Raw genomic sequence first — 25,706 nt, forward strand, 5'->3', positions numbered from 1 at the left:
AAAATCTGTTTGATATGGACTACTGACCCTGATATCAAATTTTGTATTTTCTCTTCATTAATTCATCTTAGTCAATGGTACAGTTGTTTCTCCTTGTATTTAACTATATCTCTTAGGACAGTGGAAGGAAAAAAATTAAATATTCAGCCATCCCTCAACTTCTGACAACATTTTAAATGTTAAATTGGATCCAATGTCCAACTCTATTTGCAAGTGGAATGCCACCTACTGGAAATGTGTCTTGAATATGTATACTATAACACGAAGAGTGTTGGAGATTAGATGAGTTTTGTTATCATTTCATTATACTAACTGGCAGATGCTATTAGTTTTTCTGATCATTAAAAATAGAACAACTTCAAAATACATTTAAGGTTAACACATATTTCTGCTGGAGTTTAACAGGAACACAAAAGCAAATGATACATTTAATGTCATCAATGCTATAAGTTAACTGTGGAGTCCTCTTAAAATAAAAATGTCAGTCCTGCTTTACCACATGTCATTTGAGTCTCTCGAGCATTTGACTACCTGCTGTGGTTATTGTTTCTTTAAATGACAATTTAATTGTGGGGTGACTCAGCTTCAAAAAGGAGCCTCATAGATGCAAAAATAAATGACTCATAGACATGATCTCAACTATCAAATGTCAATTATTTGTTAGATTCAAAATGATGTCATCAAAAGAATGATTTGTACTGATTTTTCTATAGCTTCACTATATGCCCAACTTAATAGAGATGGATGCCAATTAGTTTCTGATTACAGTGGGTCCACAAAGTGAATCTACTATATTTTTAACACCTTTTCAATTTCCTTATTCTTTCTTCACATGTTACTACAAAGAGGAAACCTGCCCTTTAACTGTGCCTGAAAACAAAATATGTGTAATCATGGCTGGAAACTCTATTTCTTTCTTTCTCTCTCTCTCTTTTTTTTTTTTTTTTCTTTTTTAACCCTTGGACATATATTTAGAAACAGTTTTCAAGTAAGTTTTCTGAAAAAGCCAGAAATCAGAAAGACTGAATAACATTACTAATGGCCCTCTGTTGTGGTGTTAAGCAAATGGATACTTTCTCAAAGAAAAGCCTTGATACATGATTTTAAGTGAGGAAGACTATTTTCCAAATTTGGAAAACTTCTTTTCAATTTGATTCTTTCATCATAGCATGAACATAGGTCACGGACTAATGAACTGACCATTTATAAAATGAGTATGCACACGAACAGCCATCTGTTCTCTGTTTAACACTAGCTTCTATCCCTTCTCAAAAGGTCAAGGTCTTGCTCTTTAGTTGATTCCCAGATGACTGTCTGAAGTTGTTAATATCTGACAACCCTACCTGAATTTGATACCATCAATTGCAAGTTGAAATTGCAAGTCATGCAAAAGATGTAGGATTTCTTGAAGAGCATGAAGGCAAAGTTGGAGAAAGGCTCAAGTAACAGACAAATCATGGAAAAATAAAGATCTGGTATGGTTAGATCAGTTCCCCAGGGAAGAAGAGAAAATCCACAAGGATGAGGACATAATATTCATTTTAGCAGATAATTATTTGTATGTCACAGTAATTATAAAGAAACTAGGAATATTGATTAAGCTCTTGAAATTTTTATAAAAACAGCTTTTCTAAGGAGACACTGAAAAGGTCAAATGAGACATGAAGTATGTTGAACTGTACTATACTAAAATTTGTAGGGAAATGATTCTCAACAAAACCAAACAACACTTGATTCATTCCTTTTTCTTAGAATCAGCGTATTGTTGTAATTATAATATAAATATTTCTATGAAGAGTGATAACAAACTTATTTCATAACATCTAATTTTACTTTTTCAAATTAAAGGTTGCCTCACACTTTTTTCACTATTTTTAGTGAAATTTGATCTGCGTTTGAAGAAGAGGTACTTCAAGTGTCCCCTATTCTGATACCAATTCTTGTCAGTTAATGAGGGCCTCTTGTACATGTTTAACGCAAAAGATCTAATTTTGAATAAATCTGTTTCCATAAGTGCTACCTGGAAGTCGTACAAAACTGTCTAAGATATTGAATTATCACCAAAATAGTTTAGTGGAGAAAACTACTAACGAACAGCAGCTAGAAGAAACCGCATTTAAAAAATTGTTTTCTAGAACAGTCCAGTTACTTCTATCTAAATATTTTTCTTTCAGAGCTTATTATTCATGTTTGCAGTCTCTCTCTCTCTCTCAGAATATTTCTGCTGCACTAACTAAAATGTAGTGGGAAATTCCTGATTATGTTTAAAATCTCCATCTCTTTGATTGTGCATAATATACCATAACTCTATAGTCTTGTCAACAGCCCCTGAAGTTCTCAGCATTTCTGTGGGGAGGCCATTAGATGTGGGAGTTTATTTCAGTAGCAAAAGTATTCTGTTTTTGGATTTGCCGACACTAGCACTTTGTCTTTCCTGCCCCCTTCTATAGCATGCCTGGCAAACTATAATTATCAGTATTTTCTTCTATAGCAGATAATTATTTGTTATTTTTGCTTAAGCAATAAAAGAACCTAACAGTGTTCTCCCCACAAACAAGACTCAGGTGCAAAGGGTTATAGCCTTGTCTGCCTGCACAATATGGAAAGATCCCAACTGCTCTCCATAAAGCAGACTGCCATTGTAAGTCACTCCAGTGAAATATCAGACAATTTTATGGAAATCCTTGACAAAAAGCTTCCAAGAGAAATCAAGATAGTCACATTTAAGAAGATCTCCCTTTTCTCAGTTCCAATTATCTTTTAACTGCTGATGTTCATACCAGAGAATGTATCAACAAAATGAATGCTGGTAAGATTCTTAAGGCCAGGAGCAAAATTCTTTTTGCTAGAATTTATGATTATGTAGCTAGGGTACTGAACTCCCTGTGTGACAGTCATTTTAGTTAACTCAATGGTCAAACTACCAAATTAGCTCATCTGGATTAGGGCAGATTAAGACAGGGATTTGTGCAGAATTCTCGTCTCAAAGGCGTTGGGCACAGACTTAATGAATACCTCAGGATCTGCTAGGAATACTAAATTGAAGTTATGATTAAACAAATGCAATGGTCCTAAGATTCCAAGTCTGTTCATCCGTCCTCATCCATACCCTGATCTATAGTCTCTTTTTGGTACCTCTCCTTAAGGCTGGAAAGATCCAGTGGATCTCAAGGTAAAGTAGTACAAACTGGTGCAAACTAGTGAATGCACATGGTATGCAAAACAAAATCCTCCAGCAGACTATGGGACCTGCCAAAGCTCAGCAAGGCAGAGCCCTTAGCTCACCGGAATGTGTAACATGTCCCCCCAGGCGACTGCACATTCCTCTCTCCAGCAAAAGCGGGACATCTGTGGTTTTACTGTGGCGTTATACAAGCTTTTCCAAATCTCTTTTTTTGCCACCTGAGCATACATAGCCCTAATATTGTTAGATCAATTTTGAAACCAGTAGTAGTAATCGTGGGTTGTTCCACAGATGAAAAGACTTGGATGGTTACTAACAAGAAATGTTCTCTTATAGTATTATATTTACTTCAAAAATTGTGAGAGATTCTGTCAAAAATGTGCAAAACTGTGGCTTCTCTGTTATGTGGTCAAAAAAGGATACAAAGGGAGGAGAAACAGTCATAGAGGGATAAGAGAGTGTGGGTAATTCCTCTCCCCACTTAGCTGTTAACATGGAGCAAAAGGGGCTGCCCACCATCAAGCAGAAAAGCTTTGAATATGTGCCCTTAAATTATTCTGTGCCCTGTTTCCCTCTTCTACACATACAACAAGGTCAATGGTCTGTGCTAAGCCCCACTTTCTTTAAGTTTCTACATCAAATGAGACAATAACTATGAAGGCACATTGGAGGTGATAAAGTTCTTTCTGTTGATTATTGATTAGTACTTGGGCATCTGTCATGAGCAACATGCTAGGTAGAAAAAATAATAATAGCCATGCCATATTGTACTTTCTACATTGTACTTTAACCTTAAATAAATGGAGGGGTTTATTTTTCCCAGAAACTTCTTATTCAGACCAGGTCTGAAGCCAAGGTCTGAACAGGCAGTCCTATTCAACTAACTATTATTGTCTCCATGATTGAAGCCAGTTGGACTCCTGGTGGAGTTGAATGAAACAATGACAGTGCACAGCCAGTAGTCCTCTTTGTTAAGGATGTCTTATCTTTCTTTGATATTTGAGGTTGAGCAGTTTCTTTTGTAAATGGTCTCAGTTCAAGCTACTGATTTTTGAACTAGAGATGTCTGCCTGAATCATTAGCCTCCCTCCCAGGGCTGCCAGCGAGGTGTGGTCGCCAAAGCATCTCTTGACACTTTGCTTCCTATTTCCAGAAAATGGGGCAAGTTGTGAAGCCATTTTAAGATTTGGTAGTAAATTTCCAATGTGTAGTATTTACTTCAGCGAAGTGGCCCCGAGCACCATAGGTAGCTCTTCACTCTTATGAAAACCCCAATGGAGTGGAGATGAAAGCAGCTCTTTTGCCTCTTTCTTGTTTACCCATTTCTGTCCCCCTGTAACCTTATAACCCTAATTATAGGAATGAGATCACTAAGCAGTTGAAACTAATTCCTGATTTATGCTTTTCTGAATGCACACTATGCCCTGCCTAACCTGCCGATTCTTTTCCTAGATAAAAAGAAGTAAGAATGAAGAATGAAGTAGTTAAAGAATGATTAGCTATCTACAGGCAACAGCCCCCTAAGGAGTCCTGCAGGCAGATCACTCCAGCAAGATAACATCTGAAGAGAGAGTCAGCCAGTCTGCATGCAATGGAGAATGATGCAGAACCCAACCTCCTGCCTTGAGGATTCATTTTCTTCCCCCCATCTTTTCCTTTAAAAACTGTCCTGGCTGACAGAATCTTCCAAGTTGGTCTCTGAACACGAGTCCAGCTTCTCCCCGGATTGCCCGCTTTTCTGATTAAAGCACCTTTCCTTTCTACTGACACTCGCTTCTCAAATTATTGGCTTTTGAGCAGTGAACAGCCGAACCTGAGTTTGGTAACAGAGTTAGTCCAGTTTTGGCATGCTCAGAATCCACTAAGGTTCTTACAATAACCTGAGTCTTCTTGGTCTCTTTCAGTTGTCAGGAGAGCTGGTTCCTGTTCTGCGAGTTCATTAAAAGAGATCGCCAGTATAAATATGTACTTTTATCGGTAGTAGGTATTAACTACCAATACTAGTAAAAGAGGTTTAGGATTTATTTCCGTATTCATCTTCCTATTTACAGTAGCTCTTCAACGTGCTGGGATTCTGATCCAGAGAACTTACAAAAGGCTCAATCTTCTGACAGCTCAGGGAGGCCAAGGTGACTCCAAGCCAGCTGAAGAGGAGTATGTGAAATCAAATGCAGTGTTTTCATCAGCATTTAGTTTATCACCAAATGGGTAGCCTACTGCCTCCTGGCATATTTGCTAATTCTACCTAAATGAATTTGAAGATAAAAAATTTTAGTAGTTTTATATTTGTTTTAAAAGCCAACGACATTTTTAACCTCCGTAGTAAATGAGATCTGCCAACTTTTTCTTTTTAACAGAGAGTTGATTTGTTTCATTTTGGGGGAGAATATAAAAAGCAAATTAATGGTTGACCTTCATTTGAGCTGAAAACTGAAGCTTAGGCATATCAGGCAATTTCCTTTCAGACTAGATAAAATTTAAAAGATGAACAGGTAGTTTAGAAAAGCAACAAAGACAACATTATATGCTTGAGTCAGATGTTGTAGAAATTAGTTTGGGAGATTTTTCACACAAAATGTCTGTGAAAAGAGGAATTTATAAAGATGAAACTTAAAGCTTGGAAGAGTTTATGCATGTCACATAAGTAAACAAATGGTCTTTCTTTAAATGCCATTAAGTAGAAAGTCTGTTTTACAATTTAATTTTAGTTTGTAGATACAAGGTGTCTTTGAAAATTAAGATTTATCTTTAAAAATATAAGTAGTACTCCTTCAAAGGGGACTAAGATGCTGAATATCCCTTATCCTTTCTTATCTGCAGGTCCTAACAGAAAAATGTATTGCCAGTCAAATGTGACAACCTTCCAGAACTGATTCGCAGTAAACTTAAGAACCATTATTATTTTTTTTTTTGCGGTAAGCGGGCCTCTCACAGTTGTGGCCTCTCCCGTTGCGGAGCACAGGCTCCGGACGCGCAGGCTCAGCGGCCATGGCTCACGGGCCCAGCCGCCCTGCGGCAGGTGGGATACTCCCGGACCGGGGCACGAACCCGTGTCCCCTGCATCTGCATCGACAGGCGGACTCTCAACCACTGTGCCACCAGGGAAGCCCAAGAACCATTACTGATGGAACCCAGAATTAATCAGTATTTTTCTCATTTACATACTTGGTAAGTCATTAGCAAGAAAAGGGGGAAAAGACACTAAAATAATTAAACTCCCAGGAACAGACCTCTATAGCATACTGATTTCCAAGCTCACTGTTATTTTGGCCATAATTCATTAAAGTTCTCTTTATAAATAATGAATAGCTATTTACCTTTTTTTAAAGGATGTTTTACATGTCAAAGATTATTAAATATCTTATGAAAATCAATAGCATTTTCCCTCTAGATTCAAAAATTTATTTTCCTTAATTATGAAACATGGTCAGAGTTAAGCCTAAAAAGAATAAGGAATAATTCCAAATGGGAATGTTCCAAAAATAAAATGTTCCAAAAATAAAATTCTACATTATTTTGACTAAAAAATAAAAGAAAGAAAAAAAGAGGGAGAACTGGAAAAGATTAATTGACGAACTATAACTAGTGTATGTCACTAAATATAAATAAATACAAATAAAACAATTGGAATACCAGCCTCCATTTACTGACCATCTCTAAGTACATACTGATTTGTAGTAGAAATGTCGTTAGGTAGAGAGTCTGTTTTATAACCTAATTTTAATTTATAGATACAAAGTCTAAGTCTTTAAAAATTAAAATTTGTAAAGTACTTCACAATCTTGCTAGGTACTTCACAATCAATGTGACATTTATTCCTCACAACAACTCTGAGGCAAGTATGATTGAAATTTACTGGTGAGAAACCTATCTCCCCAGAGTCACTGGCCAAGAGCACACACCTGTCCACGGGAGACGCTTAAACCTGAACTGACATGAGCTATTAGCCTCTCAACAATATGCTTGCTAGTCATAAAAAACTGGGCATGAATCTGTGCACGCAAATTAAGCATAACCTGAACCTGCAGGAAGGGTTGCATAGTCACAATCCTGGCTTAACTGATGGAGTCCTGCAGAGAAGCAACAGCAGAGCATTTGAAATCAGTCGGCCCCAAGTAGCACTAACACCTAGGGAAGGCTGCAAATTCTAGGCAGTGGCCTCCGAGCTACCCATGGTGTCTCAGCTCCACCAGCCCTACAAGGAGATGTGTCACTTTTGATTCTGCAACAGGGGCTGATGGAGAGCTCCTGCAAAAGATCACATCTATGAGGCCAAAGGCAGAGAGTGGGAAATAATTACTCAATAATTCACCTTTCTTTGAGTCCGGCAATAATGGACCCTTGCAACTCTGGGGATTGGTAGGGATTTTGTTTCAAATTCGGAGGGGACAAACATCTATCCAGAATCGGTTCTGGTGGTGGATGACCCAGGAAGCGTGTTGTAGAGAAGATAAATCCTATTAAGCCAGCTGGGAGGAGTGAGAGCAGCTGGTTGGTCTGGAGGCTGAAATAGCTAGGAAAGGCTCAGAAAAATCTGCATTGCAGATAAGCCTCAAGGGAGACCCCTGAAACTCTTAACATCTCCCCAAGTCAGCTTCTCGCCTAAGAGCAGAGTGGCCTCAGGTGGTGTAATTTAGAATGTATATAATTTTCAGGCTTTTCTGGTGACCTTGGGTGATTTAACACAATTCTACCTTTTGTCTTGCTGCTTTTCACCTGTCATTGTCTTTTTTGTTTTGGTGGGGTGGGGTGGGCAGAAAGGAAAGGGGCACAGTAAACCAAACTGTGCAGTACCTTCCACACTTCTTTTATAAGTCTTATTTTTTATTTAGTGTTAGGTTTTACCTTTATTAACTTTATATCACTCAGCATCAAAACAACATAAAGAACTGAGCATCCACCTTGTCTGTTAAGAAGGGGGTGGAGAAATATAAACTTGGAAAGTCATAATAATCACTACCAAATATAGAGCTTCTGCTATGTAAATTATCTTCATTAATTCCTGCAATATCCTAATGAGGTTGTTATTATCATTCCCATTTTATACAACCGAGTCTTGATAAGTTCCCAATTTCTCATAGCTGATGATGGGCCAGATCCTGGATTTGAACCCAAGGGTATCTAACTTCAAAGTCTGTACTTATTTCACTGCATTATAACCCAGCATTTGTTAAATGTCTTTTATGTGCCAGACATTCTGCTTGCAAAAGGCAATAACAGCCATAGCCTCCAGAAGTTTCTGCTCTGTTGGGATGAAGGCAATTATAATAAACAGCTTTTTAAATAGAGGCTGTTAGTATTAAAAAATAAACTTCATATTTTCTAGAATGTGTTCCCAAATAGTAATTCAAGTCTTGTATATGATCTCAAGAAAAGTAATTATTGGTAGGAGGGAGAGATGAATAGGTGGAGCACAGAGGGTTTTTTAGGGCAGTGACAGTGCTCTGTATGATACAATGATGCACATATATCATTATGTATTTGTCAAACCCACTGGATGTACAACACCAAGCGTGAACCTTAAGGTAAAAACTACGGACTTGGGTGATTATGATGTGTCAATGTTCACCCTTGGTGAAAAAAGTACCACTTTTTAGTAAGTGATGCTGATAATGGGGGAGCTATGCATGTGTGGTGGCAGGAGGTATATGGGAAATCTCTGTATCTCCCTTTCAATTTTGTTGTAAACCTAAAACTGCTCTAAAAAAAATGAAGTCTTTAAAAAAATGGGTGGGGGCAGAAAAAATACAATAAATATCTAATTAAAAGGTGAGAGCACATGCATGGTTTGGATGACCCAGGGAATGCATGGGATTTTGATAAGTGGAACTCTGGTTGAGATGTCAGTTAGCTATGCTTTTTAGGGAAAAAGAAGAAAATAAAGGATCAGTCTGTCAGTCAGTCAACATTGTTCTTTGAGCACCTACTCTGTCCCAGTTCTTTCAGTGGGTTCTGGGGTTATGGTCAGGAATGGGACAGACACTCAATGGACATTCTAGTCTTGTGGGACAGACATGCATTAAGTTGATAAATATAAGTGAGAGAAATGCAGAGTGCTATGAGAGCATGTGATACACAGGCCTATATTAGACCAGAGGCTGGGAGATGGCTTTAGGCTTAACCATGAAATCTGAGACATAACTAATGAGCAGGACTTAGTAAGTAGAGGGACAGAAGAAACAGGAGTGGAATGGGAGGTGAGGAGAGTAGAGAGAGTGCTCCAGGCAAAGAGGAAAATAAGTGCAATAACCCCAAGGCAGTAAACTCAGGATGGGCTGAAGAAGTCAGGCAGAGGCCACATCACGGATGGCCTTGTAGCACAGTTTATAGATTCCTGACTTTATTATGAATACTATGGTTTTCAATACAGGCATATCATGATTATATTGTATTTTTAAAAGATACGTTCAGCTACTACGTGTATAACAGCTTGTATGGAGCAAGTGTCCACGCAGGAATCTGTCACAGTTGTTAAGATCAGAGATGATGGGAGACAGACTAACACAGCCTTTGGGGATAGAGAAATGGATGGATTTGAAAACTGTTTAGGAAGTGGAACTGATGGGACTTAGTAACTGACTGGACAGGTATATTTTAGGTAGCAATTTTAATATAAACATTATTTATATAGTCAACAATAATACTTGCTAAAATGACATTTCAGAGTCTTTTCTTGAAAGTAAATATAAGGTTGCAAAGTTGGTGTACAAATGATGACTAGGGGGCTTCCCTGGTGGCGCAGTGGTTGGGAGTCCGCCTGCCGATGCAGGGGACATGGGTTCGTGCCCTGGTCCGGGAAGATCCCACATGCAGCGGATTGGCTGGGCCCGTGAGCCATGGCCGCTGAGCCTGTGCGCCCGGAGCCTGTGCTCCGCAACGGGAGAGACCACAGCAGAGAGAGGCCCGCGAACCGCAAAAAAAAAAAAAAAAAAAAAAAAAAAAAAAAAAATGATGACTAGGTTAGGCTGTAAGTAATGGGAAAACTCCAAATAACAGTGGCTTAAACGAAACGGAAATTCATTACAAGATTATTTCATATTCAAAATGGTTGCTGAAGCTCTAGCCATTACGTATGAATTCCCATCAGCAGAAAGGAGGAAACAGTGATGAACATCACACTCCTTCTTTTTAAGCAGTTGAGCTAAGCTTCACATACAACTTTCGTTCATATCTTTCTGTCCAGAAATTAGTCATATGGTTACACCTATATACAAGGGAGGCTGGAATTCTGGATCTTATTCTGAATGGCCATGTGATCATGAATCCTCCAAAAAGTTGGGGTCCTATTATTACTGAGGAAGAAAGAGATAATCAATATTGGGGGCAAAAGTAATCTGTACCACCTTAATTATCAGCTAAGGTCTTAGGCATGGATTAGAAAAAAAATAAAACTCATAAATTGTACCAGGCTTTTAAAACAACAGAAAATTAAACCACATCAAAATGAACTCACTTTGAATTAGCACTATGCATTTGGCCTAAGTTGCCAAGTACAGTTTTAAACCTCAATTACAATATAGATGGGCTGGGTAAGTTAAACAGAGCTTCCCCATCAATAAATATGGTTTCGTACTGCCACAAAGCAGACTCAGCTATGCCAATATTTGAACATAGTTGTTTATGGTCTCATTTCCTTTACTTTTAATAGTGGCCATAAAAAGCCAAACAAATGCATTTTATTCACATTCCTTTGAATGAGGCCTTGAATTTAAATTATGTCACTGGATCCACTAACATTTAACTATGGCTGGTGACTTATCCTCTACAGACATTCAACTTTGGAATAATAACTGCATGCAGAAAATGAGGATTGATAGCAGTCAGATAGCACATCGTATATGCGTCACTCGGCATACATTCACATTGATTTATTTCATGTTTTGTCTGTTTGATGTGTTCTCAGTTTGTTTCTAATAATAAAGGCTATCAATAAGATGTTGGGTTTTAAGAATTAGGAAAAATAGTCCTTTTATCAATTATCCACAAATGGTTCCCAGTACGCTGAAGTCAAAGACTCTGTGACTCTTAACTTTCTTTCTTTCTTTCTTTCTTTCTTTCTTTTAATTTTTTCTTAACATTTTTTTTCAGTTTTTACAATTAAGCCACTCTACTGTTACTGCCATTTAAAAATTTTTCCTCTTCCTGGGTGCTTCAAGTCCCAACTTCACTGAGAGAGAAGAGACTTTCAATGAACTGAAGCCATATGAAATAATATTTTTGATAGCTAATTAACAGCACTACATTATACTCGTTATTACCTAAATATTCACATTCTTAATTTTGTCAAGAAAAAGGATCACACAAAATTAAGTTGTACATTCTATGCTAAACCTAAAATTCACATATGTTTAATTTAACTATAGTATTTCAACTACATTCTTGATCTACTTTTATCTTCGTCTTTCCATTAGGTAAAAAAATATATCCATGAACAACTGCTTATTTTAGTATTGCTACTAATACATAATTTCTGGTTCTTTTGCATCGCATACAGCATTTTAGTTCTAATATCAACTTGGCATCACCTTGCAATTTCTACTGGGTAGGGAAGGGTTTTCCTGTAACTGTGGCTAATCTCCAGGTTTGGATTTACTGGTTACTCTGGATCCTTGACAAAGTCTTCTACATAAAGATAGCTTATATTTGTTTTCTACTTTACAGCTTTCAACATGCATTCATATGTTCCATCTCAACCCTCAAAATCAGATACCATCATTATTTTATAGGAAAAAAAGGCCCAGAAAAGGGAAATAATTTTTCCATTAGCTAGTAAATAGTAAAGGTAGAACAAGGTAACTAGCACAAAAAAGTGCAGTGTAAACATATATGGATGCTATGAAAATGATAAAAATGTTGAAAAATAATGTAACTCTAACACAAATTTTGAAGATATTCTAGAAGTCAGAATACAGATAGGCTGAGATAGAGAAAAAACACCAGGGAAACTGCTGCTAGGAGTTTCAGCAGGTCCATCCCAAGGAAACCTGGAGAAACTCCAAGCTGAAAGTCTTCAAATACAGAGTCCAAGGGGGCTGTGAGACCAATATGGCAATTCACTAAGAAACGTATTCAGAACAATTGAGACCCTTTCTCTTCTTCTCCTTTGCTACTACATTTTTAGCTGATGGAAGAAGGTTTTACCCCCAGCAGTAAAAATAAAAACTAGTCTTTAATGAAAGCAGGTTATCAGTTTTGGAAACAGTTCTGGTACGGATAAACCCATGCAGAACTGAAACACATTGCGGAACTGTAGGGACGCTAACCTGCTCACATGCTAGTTCCACCTCCATGCTCCTGCTGGTATGCCTGCTCCTGACGAAGTCAGCTCACTTACCCAGAACTTGCAGTCAGCCTTCACGGTGAGGAAACTTACAATAGCTACCTATGATCCTCAGCCTAGTTCTTCATTCATTAAAACAAACAAACAAAAACCCTTCAAATCAAGGCATCTGAGAAAAACCAGAGGCATGAATAGAAAAATACTTCTAAAACTGACTCCTGGAAATATTTTCTCCCATTCTGAGGGCTGTCTTTTCTGGGGCGAAGTGAGGGTAGCATCGACATACGTACACTACCGAATGTAAAATAGATAGCTAGTGGGAAGCAGCAGCATAGCACAGGGAGATCAGCTCAGTGCTTTGCAATGACCTAGAGACGTGGGATAGCGAGGATGGGAGGGAGGCTCAAGAGGGAGGGGATATGGGGACATACGTATGCATATGGCTGATTCACTTTGGTGTACAACAGAGACTAACACAGTATTGTGAAGCAATAATACTCCAATAATGATCTATTAAAAAATATGACTCCTGGAGAAACAGAGATGATTCAGGGAACAGAAGAAAACTTATAATTATAGGCATCTTTTTCAGAGGCATGTGAAAGAATATTGCATACTTTTTTTTTAATTGCATACTTTAAAAATAAACTTCCTTCCAAAAATGAATTACAGAAAATTATCAGAGAATAAGAAAAAAATTCCTGTAAATTAACATATGATTTAAAATATATAATTAAAAAATAGAATTGGCAGGACTAAAGGCAAATAATAATTCAGCTGATTAGAAGAAGAAAAAAACTCCTTGAATGTAGAAAAAGTGAAAAAAGGGATTTTAAAAATATGTGAAAAAGGAAATGAAACAGATCAATCCAGTAAGTCCAGCATTTATAAATAAGAATCCTCTAAATATGGGACAGAGGCAGAGATAACCAGAAAAAGAAGAGAGGAAAGTGTCTGTTAGTTTAAAAGATTTAAATAATTTAAAGTAATAACTAATTTTAAATAATCTTATTGTCAAATGAGATAAATATTAAAAGACCTACATATAGACACATCCTTTTGAAATTGCACAAAACTCCTAAAATTTACTATAAAGAAAAAGAAAATCAAGGTTATTCACAGAAGAATGAGAACCTGACTGATATCAGAATTCTTATCAATAACACTGGATGCTAAAATATAATAGAGCAAAACTGCAGATCTAGCCAAATTACCAATCAAGTATGAGTACTATATGAAGACATGGTTTGAGACATGTAAGAACTCAAATTTATCGATAACCTGCCATCTATGAATAAATGCCTTTAGAAGAAGCTCCAATAAGACAGAAATGGAATATAATAAAAGATAACATGAGATAGAAAGTACAGGGAGAAAGGAATATAGCCTAGAAGAAGGGTTGGGAAATTATGGCCCATGGGCCAAATACAGCCACCACCTGTTTTTGTAAATTATGTTTTATTGGAACACAGCCATGCCTATTCATTTACTTACTATCTATGTTTCCTTTGGGCTACAATGGCTGTATGATTAGCTGTAATGGAGACTGCACAGCCCTCAAAAACTAAGAGTATTTACTATCTTCCCCTTTATAGAAAAAGTGTGCTGACCTCAGTCTACAAGAAAGAAATTTGGTTGCAAGAGATTAAAGTCACTGAATCAGAATCAGAAGAGTTCTTAGAGTATAGCAATTATTAAACTGGCTTTCACTGGGATATGAGGTTGAGGATGGGTTTAGGGAAGCAGACTCTAATTTTATTTTGGTCCCTTTGTTTGGCTTGATTGTTTTTTTTTACCATGTGCAGGTATTTGATTAATTCCAAAATAATAAATTCAGCACTCATTCAAAAATATACATTGCATGCCTACTCTACAGTAAGTCGTTGCCAATGCACTGGGGAAATAGTGGACAAAGCAAAGTCCCCATACTTTTAGAATTTAAATTCGTTTGTGGGAGGAGATAGAAAACATACAATCTTGGCAATATTATTGACATTTGGAGCCAGATAATTCTTGGTTGTAAGGAGTTCATCCATCCTCATCCATTGCTAAGGATACTTAGCAGCGTCTCTGGCCTCTACCCTTTAGATATCAATAGCTCTTGTCCAGTTATGACAATCAAAAATGTCTCTGGACATTTCCAAATGAGCCCTGGCAGGGGGACAAATTGTCTTTGGTTACGAACCACTGGTACAGGGTAAAAGGTCTGGCTTTGGGGCCAGCAGACCTGGGTCTTACTTCGTCCTCCACTAATTATTAGCGATTTATCCTTGGGAAATATACTGAACTTCATTAAACCTCATTTTCCTCTTCTGTGAACTGGGGATAAAGAAACTACTGTGTGGGTGGCTTCTGCTGCTGCTTCTCCTTTTCCTTCTTCCTCCTCCTTTTCTTCTTCTTTTTCTTCTGAAAATGTATGCCCTTGGCACATAATACACATTAAATAAATAAGAGTTATTATTATTTAATTATAATTGTAGCAATGAGGATGAGGGAGAGGAGGAGAGAAGTGTGTGGAGTGGAGTGTGTGCAAGGGTAGTGAGGGATGCAGGAGTCACTGTAGGCCTCGGATATTCGGGTGAGGGTTTGGTTATGCTCTCGCCAAAGAAGCACTGTGGTGATGGACTTGTACTATGATATGTAATGTTCTACAAAAATAACTTGGCTATGGAGCACTTGAAATGTGGTCAGTATGACTAAGGAAGTAAACCTTAATTATCTTTTGTTTTAACTAATTTAAATTTAAGTAGCTGCCTCTGGCTAGATGCTACCACATTGGCCAGCACAGCTCAAGAGAGCAAACAAGAACCACTGGAAGGAAAAACATGGGAACACAAAGAAGAGCTTACATTACAGTTTGTCTGTGAGAGGAATGGGGTGATGGTGTTCAGGGCAGGGAGAGCAGATAAAAACATTTCGGTACCTCTGGCATTGAGAGCCTGGATGAGGGTGGTGGACAGAAGAATTTGGGCAAGAGGTGGGCCACTGTAATGAGGATGTCCTCAGTGGATTCATTCCTATTGGTGCTGCCTTGAGACACTGACCTCAGCTCTGACCCTACTCAGTGGCCTCTGAGGTTATCGTTTTTCTTTACATGTGCTACCCTGAGGTCAGAACTGAGATCCACAGCTTCCAGCTCAAAATTCTTCATAAGCTCTTATAATTATCCTAATATTAGGCAAAATACAATGCCTGCTTTTTAAAATGTTTTTCCATAGATCTGATTTTCTGAAGCTTTAATCATTTTCTTTGTGATCCTTGGTTCTTGCTGAGCTGTCTACCACTTGACTAAAATTCTGTGAAACTTAGAACTAAATAACGAATTCTTATTAATCTATCCCTCCGTCAAACGCTTTTTAAATCAGTAAGATGACATGTTCTGTGATATATTTAGACTTAGCTCCTTTTCATACTGAAAAGTTTAAAACCATTTCAGTAAAAACTGATATTTTTTTCTAGTATTTACTGAGGTCCACGCCATGCTCATCCAGGATTCTAAAGAGCAGGAGTCTTTGGGGAGAGCAGGGAAATCCACTTAGTGGAGGTCACAGCTATCTTGGAATGGGTTATTTTAGCAGTCAAGTCAGTACATTATTAAAATAGTCTAGATTTAGGACAATATACTCATTTATCTGTTTTGGCTGCATGGCAGTAGAAAGTAAAGGTTTCAGGGCCAGAACGAGTATACAAGCCCAGGTTAACTATCTTCTAGTGGAGTGACTTGGGTAGGTCACTGCCTTCTTTACACTTCAGTTTTCTCATCTGTAATAAATATAACAAGATCTGCCGTTCCCATTCCAGAGATTGTTGTGAGCTTTGTGATGTCATGTATTAGAAAATGCTTTGTATCACTTAAAAAGAGGTACTGATTTTTTTCTTCTTAAAATCTAAATGCAACTTCTTAGCTGGTCACATTATTTTAACAATTTTATATTCCAAAGTCTACATCCTGGGTCTTTTTGTGAGCATAACATACAGAGTAGAACTAAAAATGCATGCACATATTAAGCTATATATTACATTTATTATGTCCCTTTGATTTACTGGACTATCCACTGTCTTGTAGAGGAAAAGTGCAGCAGTGTGACCAGAGTTATTTGAATTACTCAGGACCATGAGTGCTCGTATGATTTAAATTATTTTTCATTGTTAGATCTCATATTTCCTCAAGTACCAAAAAAAGTCTTGGAAAGTCAGTCATTTTAGGGATTTCTGTCCCCAACTATTTAAAGTATTGGCAGTGTAGGTGTGCTTTTTAAGATTCTAGAATATCACAAATTCACCTGCAGCTATACCCAAAATTGTGCTAACCAGTTGCTCTTAGACACTATGTGAGAAGAATCCTAAACGCCTACGTGTTGCATCTTATTCTGTATACATAACAATGAACTCTTAGCATGAGAAAATTCTACAATGAGCAAGAAAATATTTTTAAAGAAAACTAAGTACAAATATTGTTCACCTTGGAAATAAAACATAAGATCTTCCCGAAACGAAACATCATTTCCTAAATTCCTACACAATGCAAAGAAATATATGTTCATCGTAATCTGTTAAATGGAGTAGCTTTCTTTTAACAATTGCCAGATGTGGATCAATGTACTTCCGCTGCTTTAAATGGTCATAATCCAGAGTCATTAACACCAGAGAGAATCTGAAGAAAGGTTAATTCAAACCATCTGAGGCAGACCCAAGTGGAATTCACAAAAAATGACGATTGATTCAGACTTTTTTTTTTTTTTTTTTTTTAGCGAGAGGGAGAGTTTGCGTCAGAAACACCAGAGATTATCTTGCCTACTCTGAGACTCTTAACGATTGAATGAATGATGAAAGGGCACAGACATGGTATTCAAACTCTGACAAGTTTACCAATCCCAGTTTGACTGTGCAAAGAAGACCAGCACTGTCCATTACAGAAAAACTACAGTTTCACACACACTCACTCGTTTTCTTAGCTTCAACTTGGCATATGTATTAAAGGCATTTTCTGTGTAGTCAGCAAGGAAGTACTAAGAAGTACTAAAATGCCTTAAGACATGGTCTCTCTCCTCAAGGATTTTCCCCAAGTTTTCTCCTTGAAGAAATGTGTTTTTCTGTTTAAGCTGACTTCTGTTCATATGAAAACGAATTTGATATTTCCCTGGAATTTTCAATTTAAAGTTTCTAATGACACTGACCCTGCCTACTTGGCTGTTAAACACCAAATTACAAAATGACAGTGGCAAAGTCTACAGATCAGGTCATGACATGGCTTAGAGATAGAACCAGCCTTTTAAGCAAAGGATAAACGCTGGTAAGTGTGAGGATATCACAGGTGTCCAATATGCACTTAAGGTGTTTTTCCTTGATGACGAGTATGCCGTATTTCTTTGATTTGTTATTTTCTTAGATATTGCATAGCTGAAACATGTGCTGTGGAAGGAATCAACCAAGTAGAGGCACCCATGTTCCTGCAGCTATAAGGGAAGATTGAGGGTTACAGCCTAGCAGTGAGGCAGAAAGATAACACTCCTCCAGATGGAGTCTGTCAAGGCTTCTTGTGAACACTGAGCCCCTCTGAACACTCTAATCGTCTACAAACACATGCATCCTTCCTTCAGAGGAATGCAGTTTGCTGTCACCAACCGAAACAGTCCTCCAAAGGGAAATGATTTTGTTGGGAAAAAAAAAATGCATTCTTTAAATCAGAGACTATACTCAATAGCCTCCTGTGACTTTAAGGAGAGTCCTCCAAGGCTTGTGCTAGGCTGTGTGTGGCAAGAAGACGGGATGTAAAAATTGGGAAGCTCTGCTACTAAGCACAGACGAACATAAGGGATGTGAAGAGCTAGCAGGCCAGAGAATTTAGCAGGCCAGGACTGTGCTGAACATCCAGGCGGAGAGGAGTCCAAGGAAATTATGAAGCAGGGAACAGAGCTGGAGTTAAGAAACTGGCCCAGGGTTATATGCACTCACATCCCCAAACCTGAGCCACAGGAATCCATTATTATATGGCTTGATAAAGCATTGCGCGTGGGCGGAAAGAGCGAAATGTAGCTCATTAGGACTGGTTCAATGGCTTTCATAAAATAACTGATTGGAATTGAAAAAGCTTAGAGCTAAAGAGGGACAAAACTCTCTCTCACCATCAAAGAGGCTTAAAAGTATGTAGTGCTACTGCAAGAAGAGAAGGACTCACATTTGACACGCTCATAACAACAGCTCCTATCATATCAATTTTTTTTTTTTTTTGGTCTGGAAATTTGCCTTCTAACTTCTTGCTAATCAAAGCATGGTCCATGGTCCAAAAGCAACAACATCACCTGGGAGTTTGTTAAAATATAGAATCTCAGGCCCCTCCTCAGACCCACTGATTCCAAATCTTCATTTTAATAAGATCCCCAGTTGATTCATCTCTGCTGTAAAGTTTGAGACGCTTATCTTATACCTTATCACCAATTCTCTGCATAGCTGACTCAGGAATCTTTTAATTTTGTTTACCCACTGATTATTTCTCCTCACTAGAAAGAAAGTTCCATTAGGGAAGGAAAAGGGCATGGAATTGGTGTTAAAGAAATATTCACTGAATGAATAAGTGAATTTTCCTCCAGTCTGAGATTAAGTCTGGATGATATGTTAAGGTCCCCATATCTTTACCACTAGACAATCTCACTCTCTTTTCTTTCACTTTTATCTGTAGGGAAGATGAATTTTGCTTGCCAAGCCCAAATCCCTGTCTGTGCTCTTTATCTCCCTTCCATTAGGACCTTGCTCTTTAAGTGTGTCCTTCTTCTGCTTCCATACATAGCACACCCCCCGACCCCCTCCCCTTCAGTTTAGGACTCTCAGTGTTAGTAAGAGAAGGGGAAGTCACCGCCCTCCTTGCCTTACATATTCTCTTTCCTGAGAACCCTGGCCTTCTTAAGAATGTTTCCTATTATTTTCATATCCTTATTTACTTATTTACTTCTCGAGGTCTTGTTTCTGTCCCCACAGTTTGATTGGTTTGAGTCAGACCCAGATTCAAAACTGGTCCTAAAACTTGTGCAATTCTCTCAGTCCCTGGTCCTTCATTTTTTAAGTGGAGATATAAGAATCTACATTGGAGTCACTGTGATAATTAAAGTGCCAGAGGCTGGCACATGGCAGGTGCTAAAGTAATTTTAGATTCTCTTTCTTGGAGGAAAGCTGAGGCTAATTTTGAAACCAGCAAATTATATCTGACCAGGAACTTGACAATAGAGAATACAGTGATTCTGTTGTTAGGAAATATCTATTGGAAATCACTTGAAATATCATGTAAGAGTGACATAACGAAGTATCCCATTGCACTATTGTGATGACAGTGAAAAATTAGGAACAATGGGGAATAAACATGTCCAACGTCTACATGACAGAACATTATGCAGGTGGCAAAATGCTGTAAGAGATGAGTGGAAAAAAAGGCAGAATTCAAATTGTATGGTTCTGATCCTGATTATGTAAATTTAAATGCAATAGAGGAAAAGAAACAAGCTAAAAGGTTTAAAAAATGTTAACCATAATCTCTGGATTGTGTAATTATGGATGGCTACTATTTCCTTCCTTATACTCTTCTTAATTTTATAAACTTTACAAAATGTTGATTTATTGTTTTCATAACAGAAAACATAACTGAAATAAATAATAAATCCAGCAGTCTTTTATTTATTCTCATTCTTCAATTTTTCTGGAGAATTTGCATTCTAGCCTTGTTTTCTGTTACTTCAACTATCTTCTTTTTTCTTTGCTTTAAAAAAAAAAAAATCTTCCTTGAACTTTGTCAACCCATCCCTCATTCTGCATCCTAAAGGTGAATGCTAACAAGAATTTCCTCTCTGGTCCTCTTCTCATCTTTCTTGATAATGTCATCCACTTCCTATTTCCCTAATTTCTCTTCTCAGCTTTGGATCTACATGTTCTGCAATCTATTAGACCAGTCCACCCACATCCAGCCATCATGGCCTAAACTGGCCTCTTCATTTTATTCACTCTCTCACTCATTCATTCAGCATGTATTGGCTGTCTACTACGTGCTAGGCTATCTGCTAGAGACTAGGGATATGATAAAGATAAAAGGGGGGCTCTTTCCTCAAGCAACTTTTACCTACCTTTCTCCCCTGATTTTTCCAGCTGTCAAATTCAAATGTTAGAGTCACCATTGAGTTCTTCTGCTTTTCATCCCTCCTACTAATCAAGAGGTTGCTATTCTCAGGGTATAAATTTGAGTTCGGAAACAACTTTCACTTTCGTGACCTCTTTTTTAATGCCCACTGTCAACACCCTGTTTGAGCCTTTATTTTTTCCTGGATTATCCTATGACAGCTTCCAAAGTGATGCTTTCTTCAATATGCTCTCACACACAACCCTGTCATATACAGAGCTATAAAATAAGTCTTGTGAAAACACAGTGTAGGTAATTGAGGTCTCCTATCCAGAATACAGTCAATAGATTTTCAGTGAATACTGAAAAGAACTCCTCAACTTGGCATTTACAGTCCTCTTTCACTGTATTAGGTTGAACTGAATGAAATTTTCATTTTGTAGTTCAAAAAGGGTAGAATATTAGGCATTCCTAATATTAGGAATATTAGGCATGGTACAACCTAACAGTATTCACGTATATTTCCATCCTTATCTTCTAAGAATCCCCTTCTTTTGCCCTGCATTCCAGAATATAAATGGGATCAGTCTATGCTTTTCTTGCATGTTCACTTCCTTTGGATCCTTTGCTAATGCCGTTTGTTCTTCTCAGAGCTCCTCCAGGCATTATCTCTCCCTTGAATATTTCTATTCATCCCTAAGTTCCACCTCAAAAGACTCATCCTCCACTGTTGAGTCTTCTCAACTGTTAGTAATCCTGCCCTGCAATGAGCCTGGGTGCTACTTCCTGGTTTTAATCTGCTGCACCCAGCTGAGCTCAGAAGATGTTCTCTTGTATATACTCCCTCTACTCCCTTAGACCATCCTAATACATATTTGTGTAATTGTTAGTGCCCTCAGTTGTTCTTCTGGGTTAGTGAGTTGTACTTTAAGGGCGCATGCGCATTTTCACACTGTTTTCTGCTTCTTTATCCATTTTGGCCGTATGAAACTTCGGCCATGATTTCAATTAAAAAAAATAAAAGCCTTTGCAAGATATGGCATCAGTTATACTATTTAGCACTTGAATTTTCTGGCTAATTTTCTTATATAGATGATGCAATTCAGTAATATGACTTCATTGTAATGACATAGGAGATATTTTATGAATCCACTTATTTCAAAACTAATTTATCTCTGACATTCTTCTTTCAAGAATAAAAATCCTCAGGTTAAATATAAAATATATATTTAAAATATAAAATATACCAGAGCTTGAACATTACAGTTAAGTATTTGAAGATGTATTCACTCCTACCTTATATATATATAAACAAGAGTCTACAAGCATACTGTTTTAACCTTATTTCAGTAACATATATTTCATGTGCATAATAAAACATTAAAATGATGATTATGAGCCAAAAAATCTACTAGAAAAAAATGTAGTATTCTGTGATTAATATGAAGGACTTTGGGCCAGACTTGCGTTGACTGTCCAATTGGAATCTCAGTTCATTCATAATATGGAGACCATACCCATCTCCCCGGATTGTAGAGAGAGTTAAAATGTAGTAACGTATGTTAGGATATTATCTAGCACATAGTTAATAACAAAAATTATAGTTTTATTAATAAAAATAAATGACAAGAATAGCATTCCCTAAAGCTATTATGATTCTAGAAGTTTCCTTACAGATTATATATATGTATATAAGCATATATATATAAAATGATGTCATACTTAGTAGTCCATAATAAGCAACGAAGCGTTTAAGAAGATTATGACATCATTCCTAGTATTACATTGAGAGAGAAAGAGAACAGCCTCCCCGCCCCGTCTGCTGCAGCAAAATTTTGGCTGAAGGCATGAAGAGCAGTAAACAATGCCAAGCCTGGGAGTAGTATTTAGGAAGCGTCCATAAGGCAAAACTCATACTGCAGTTTGGCGTCTTTCCCTTAGCTGGTGAAAGTGAAAGGGGACATTTCAAAAATTCTTTCCATCTTAACCTAAGACCAGAAAAACCCTTTTGCATATAGCCTGAAGAAATTTTGGCACGTGGTTTGCCTGATTTTCTACCTGATATTAATTATCTAATTAATTTTGATTAATTAGAAACATATAATGAATATTTGGGGTAACTGAAAAAAAATGGACCAAATGTCTGTTTTAGAGTCTGTAATCTCATGAAAAACAAGAACAAAAAAGTAATGGGGGGAAATATCGACAAAGTCATTTATCCATCAAATAATTAAATAAATATTTACTGAACTCCTGCTGTTGTCCAGGGACTATTCTATATGCTGAAGATTTCAGTGAAAAAAATCAGTAAAGGAATTAACTAATGTCAAGATGATATTGATTAGAAAAACCATGATACAGGTCCCTGACTCTCTGAGAGTCCAATAGCCAAATTCTATTTTGATTTGACAATGTAACAGACTATTTGAATAAACCCTGATTTATTACACAAAATCTATTAACAAACCACAAGATGAATTTTAAAATGGTCCTAGAAAATCTAGGAATCAAGAAACTTTTGATGAGGTAATATGCCACTTCTCTAATACCCAGATAAATCGTAACAAAGCTGATTAATGCCTATTGACAATATACTGAATACATTTTTTTGGGGTTAAATAACAGCTTCATCCTTTTCCAATTCACGTAAATAACCCAAAGTTCAAAATTAATATAGTGAGTTGCTAAATGAGTCTGAAGATCAGGAAACAAACAGTTTCTCACCTGAAATATATCCTGTAGAAATTTAGTTAGATGGTAAAATACCAAATATATATATATATATATATATATATATATATATATATATAACCAAATATGAAATGTTTTCCCTTACTCTGAGTGAAACCTAAAAAGAGAGAATGGTCCTAAGGGTTTTATAGTATCCAAGAGGAATAGTAAGTCCTGTTTGGAAATTTCATACATGATTCCACTGAGAAATTTCTGAGGAAAAAAACACAACCTATTTCACATATCTCTGAGACTAGCCTATTAGATTTTGTTCAATATCTGAAATAATGCAGTTTCCTTTTTTAGAACACACAGATTTATTTTAATGAATTCATTCTCCTGTGCAAAAATATTATGTGACGCTGCCTACACTCTGGAAGGGGGGGGGTGACAGTGGCATCTGCACCTTCCTTCTCTCCCACAATAACTACCCACCGCAGCAAGGCTCTTAATAAGTGCTTGTGGAATGAATAAATTAAGGCTTTCATAATTACACATTGCGGAGAAAATTAAATAAGCACAATGCGTTCATCTCCTTCAACTGCTACAAATATTCACACTCACAGGTGTACACTTGCATACTTCTGGTATTTCAAGATCAGTTGTTAAACATTAGCCATTTTTTAAGTACATTTAAGAAAACAAACCTTACTGCATAAAATATTTTGGACTGATACTCGAGGTGAATGCCAAGGAAAGACTTAAAAGATGTATTGATCTTCTCAGCAAGGTGGAAAATGTCTTCTGTTTTTTAAAAGGCAAATTACAAATATTGGTTTTACTGACATGAGCATATGTTCAAGTCAAAGATCATCATAAAGAATTAACAATCCCATAATTGGCATCTCCGATCAATATATATCCTGATGTTGAATTTGAAGATTAATATTTTTCACATAAGGCATAAGGCCCAGGATCAATGATTCAACTGCTTTCACAGCAAGATGAAAGATTACTTTCTTATGCTGTCAATGCTAAATAAAGCATATGTAAAATCGGTTCTTTCAATAACGAACAACTTCAACCTTTAAATATATACAGTGCTGAAGACTAAAGCATCAGTGAAGAAGTTACAATATTTTATTCGCAAAACCCAACAATACTGAGTCATCCCTGGGCTTTCGTCTCTAGTGCTCATTCTACCTGGGAAGGGCAAGCCATTTTATTTAGCCATTTAAAAAATATCACTTACTAGCAGGATTCCCTCAGATAAAATCATTACTTAGCACATTTCTCTTAAATTCAAATTATTTAATTTTTCATTAAGAGAGAATTTTGGATATTTTTTAAAGCTGTTACAGTGATAAAAATCCCTAAAAAAGCCAGAAATACTGATATTTGCTAACAACTTGCAGCACAGACAAAAAACATAATTCTTTAGACATCTTAGAATCAAAATAGCCTTGGACAATGGCATTCTCGGCATAGCAAATCATACATGCTATAGACAATGATCAATGTAGGCTTAAGGATAAAAGACCAACCATAGAGAGATTAATTTAAATAAAACATTCCAAATCCTCCCTCATTTTCCCTCATTTAAACACCCAAACAAAACATGTGGTACCTTTTACTTTTCTGAACGAGTAGTTTCCAATCAATGTTTCCTCGGTTAGAGACAACAAGCTGAAGAACCTACCGAAACAAAACAAAAGAAAAAAATTCATATATAGATTTATTAGCTAAATATTGAAAACTGTAACTCACCAGCAAGCAAACGCATTCGTATATCCAGATAATAAATCTACGTCTTGAGATCTGTAGCACAAAAAATGCAGTACTTGAATTTTTAGGAAGCCCAGTAAGGAATTTAAAAGCATTTTACTGTGAGATCACATATAGCAGATGCTTTGAAAAATGGATTAAAAAGAAAACAAAATAAAATGTAAGAAAACCCAAACCATTACCAAAGCATATGCAGCGATACCACCCAAGTCTAGCCTTTGAGAACTGCTGCAGAATCCTTCTCCCCTAGCATTATCTCCGCGGGCTGGCTCAGGCTCTCTAGTTCCAGACAGACGCAGTCTGCAAGCCACCAGCTCCTGTCTGTGTGTGTCGGGGAAAGGGAAGCTGCAAATTAGAAAAAGTCCCCGCAGTGGCGAAAAGGAAAATAAGGCGAGTGGGAGAGGGTGAGAGAGCTCACTAGCCTCAGAATTTTCGAGAATGATGACAAGCCACCCAGTTCCGCCATCATTCACTGACAATAAGATGTAGCCCTGGCATATGATTTAGAGGTTTGCATAGGGGCTTCTGGTATCAAATGCCTGACAGGCATCTTAATTGCCTCCATCCAAGTGTGTCCCCAGGAGTCGAGTCTATAAGCCTATGAATGTCATCATCTGTTCTCCTTTGTGTTAATGCCAGACACACACACACACACACACACACACACACACACACACACACACACA

The 25,706-nt window shown here is 37.2% G+C and overlaps 1 protein-coding gene across 5 annotated transcripts in view; it reads right to left on the reverse strand.

The window, feature by feature from the left end:
• MAP2 (microtubule associated protein 2) overlaps nt 1–25,706 on the reverse strand; it is a 276,218-nt gene that overhangs the window by 118,696 nt on the left and 131,816 nt on the right. For all 5 annotated transcript variants that reach the window (XM_027122623.1, XM_027122604.1, XM_027122613.1 and 2 more), the window contains exon 2: nt 24,863–24,930. The gene's annotated coding sequence lies outside the window, so the exon portion shown is untranslated. The remainder of the gene's footprint in view (nt 1–24,862; nt 24,931–25,706) is intronic.

Source organism: Aethalodelphis obliquidens, unplaced genomic scaffold (assembly GCF_003676395.1).
Source record: "Aethalodelphis obliquidens isolate GAN/ISIS:26980383/991018 unplaced genomic scaffold, ASM367639v1 scaffold2, whole genome shotgun sequence".
NCBI classification, from domain to species: domain Eukaryota; kingdom Metazoa; phylum Chordata; class Mammalia; order Artiodactyla; family Delphinidae; genus Aethalodelphis; species Aethalodelphis obliquidens.